Genomic DNA, 3,326 nt, shown 5'->3' on the forward strand with positions numbered 1-3,326 from the left:
GGAACACTAACAAGTTCGACTTCTACCAACCTGTTGAACAAGCTGCTTTCAGATCTGGTTTCAGCACAAACGACCATTTGCAGGTGATGAGAACGCTTATTGAGAAGTGTCGTGAATACAACATCGACATAGTCTTGCTATTCATAGACTTCGAAAAAGCTTTCGATTCAGTGGAAACATGGTCGATATTGGACGCATTAGACGAATGTAGAGTAGACTCAAGGTACTCCAACACAATTCGATATGTGTACAAAAATGCTACTTCATGTATAAAACTTCAAAAGAGCACGGAGAAATTCAGAATTGGCCGAGGTGTAAGGCAGGGTGACACCATTTCACCGAAATTATTCACGGCGATTCTGCAGAGTATTTTTAGGAAGTTAAACTGAAGTAAAATGGGAATAAAGATAAATGGAGAGTACCTGAGCAATCTCCGCTTCGCTGATGACATTGTACCGATAGCAGCGAATCTAGGTCAGGCTCAGCTTATGCTACAAGTTAAATGAAGAGGAGAGCAAAGTTGGCCTCAAGATGAACTTATCGAAAACAAAAGTCATGACCAACATCGGGGACGATAGAGAAATCAAAATCGGTGACACTGTCATTGAACGAGTCGACAGCTATGTATATCTAGGACATAAACTGAAGTTAGGTCTGGACAACCAAACTGCAGAAATAAGACGTAGGATTGGTCTTGCATGGGCAGCGTTCGGAAAACTCAGACTAATTTTCAAAAGCAAAATGAATAATAGTCTGAAACGCAAAGTTTTCGACACTTGTGTCCTTCCAGTGCTCACTTATGGAGCGGAAACGTTAACTTTAACAAAAGCATCCGAAAATAAATTGAGAGTGACACAAAGAGCCATGGAACGGAGTATGCTTGGAATAACACTCAGAGACAGAATGACGAATCAATGGATTCGACAACAAACCAGGGTTGTTGATGTCATGGAAAGAATAGCATCTCTGAAATAGAGCTGGGCGGGACATATTGCAAGAAGGACAGACGAACGTTGGACCAAAAAGATCATGAACTGGCGACCATATAAAAGACGAGCTATAGGTAGACCACCAGAGAGATGGACAAACGGAATTAAGAATATTGCAGGTACAAACTGGCAGCAAATAGCAATGGATCGTACGAAATGGAAAGAAGTTGGAGAGGCCTACATCCAGCAGTGGATAGAAACAGGCTGAAAAAGAAGAGAAGAAGAAGAAGATGGTGGTACGTTTGTTTAGCGAAAAAGAAAACTCTTCCAGTATCTCTCGAAGGCTTCTCTATGGTCGTTCCTGTTGCCAGGATTAGTGTAATAAGACCCATTTTTAATAAACAAACGTATGGATTGGATTGGATTAGATGGGAAGGGGGTTAGCCCAGCACCTAAGCCTCTAGTGGGCCTGTTGTGCTATTGCACAAGTCACTTGATCATATTAATTGTGATTTTTCATCATATCTCTTCGGACTCAGATAGCTCACAAATCGACCGTGTAAACGTCACATACGTTGTGAATTCTCTGAGCCACGAGTAGTATGCGAAGACCACAACCATCACTAATGACTCATGCATTTTCCCAATGAGCGACTAGTCGATCATAGATGGCGCTTATCCTACAGTCTGTTGTATATTGTGAATTGTGTCATTGACATTATGTCAATATGGCGTGATTGTTGCGAAGAAATCGAATATTGGATTTCTTTGAAATTTGCGACTTTGTTACGGTCGTACAGCCATTAGATAACTAATAGCGAGTGCTTAATCACCAAGTGATTAGAATAAAACCAGGCAAGCATTTTTGCACCGGGAGTCGAACCCGGGACCTCTTGGGTATGAGTCCTATGCTCTACCGATTGAGCTACCTGGACCTAACCTAACCTAACAAACGTATACTCAACAGGTTACGGAATTGGAACCGTATTCCCTTTCGCTTTTATTGAATTATGTAGAACAAAATTAAGTATGTGTAACATAAATTAAACAGCTTTCGCATAAAGCTTAGGACCGACTAACTCGTGATCAACCACTGTTCACACGAAACCCTTCTCCACTTCAGTCCTCCAAGATCTCATTCGATTATTTGCTACTACCACCAAGATCTGTGCCAATGGCGGCTTCATGCAGGCTCACGCCAAACACTTCTGCGCACACCATTGTACCCTCCTACTCACTAGAATTTCACAATGATGACCGAATGGCCAACAATTTTTATTCTAGCGATGATGTGTAGGCATATGACTTTCGCGCCATCCATTTTAAGGGCTAGTTGCTTCGGCAGGTGAGTTGTTACACACTCCTTAGCGGATTACGACTTCCATGTCCACCGTCCTGCTGTTTTAAGCAACCAACGCCTTTCATGGTATCAATATGAGTCATTAATTTAGGCGCCGTAACATCATGTTTGGTTCATCCCACAGCGCCAGTTCTGTTTACCAAAAGTGGCCCACTGGGCACAAAATATCTAAACCCCAATATCTTCAGATCAAGAAAGATGAGGTTCTTACCCATTTAAAGTTTGAGAATAGGTTGAGGTCGTTTCGGCCCCAAGGCCTCTAATCATTCGCTTTACCAGATAAGATTATATACAATATAATTCTTTGCGCCAGCTATCCTGAGGGAAACTTCGGAAGGAACCAGCTACTAGATGGTTCGATTGGTCTTTCGCCCCTATACCCAATTCTGACAATCGATTTGCACGTCAGAACTGTTTCGATCCTCCACCAGAATTTCTCCTGGCTTCGATCTGATCAGGTATAGTTCACCATCTTTCGGGTCACAGCATGTATGCTCAAGGTACGCTCTTGAACAGAGGATTCAATTGCTTGGACCATGTTCGTATAGAACGCCCCGGGATGAAGAAATGAAATTTAATTCACTTGTAATCCCATAAAATAGTTATTTTAATTGCGCCCTTAGGTTTCAACAATATACCCAATGACTCGCACACATGTTAGACTTCTTGGTCCGTGTTTCAAGACGGGTCCTGAAGGTATCCCAAATCTATCGCACTGAAACAGCACATGAGCCGTGATACACATAAAATGTGGTTGCATGATTTTTAAAAACTATCTGCTGTTTACCAGGTCACTGCTATGGCATCAACCATATGACATAAAATGCCACAGATAGGAATGAACAAACCATACGGGCCATTTGATAAACCATCCATACGGATATACAAATAGATCGCAATGTTCTACACTGAGAAAAGTGCATACCACCGTTCGTTTCGAATGAAACTACTAGAAAATAATGAATTTCTCATTTCGAATATTCGGGTTCATCAGGCTTAACCCCTAAGCGGTTTCACGTACTATTTAACTCTCTATT

This window comes from Bradysia coprophila (assembly GCF_014529535.1).
Source record: "Bradysia coprophila strain Holo2 chromosome X unlocalized genomic scaffold, BU_Bcop_v1 contig_33, whole genome shotgun sequence".
NCBI classification, from domain to species: Eukaryota; Metazoa; Arthropoda; class Insecta; order Diptera; family Sciaridae; genus Bradysia; species Bradysia coprophila.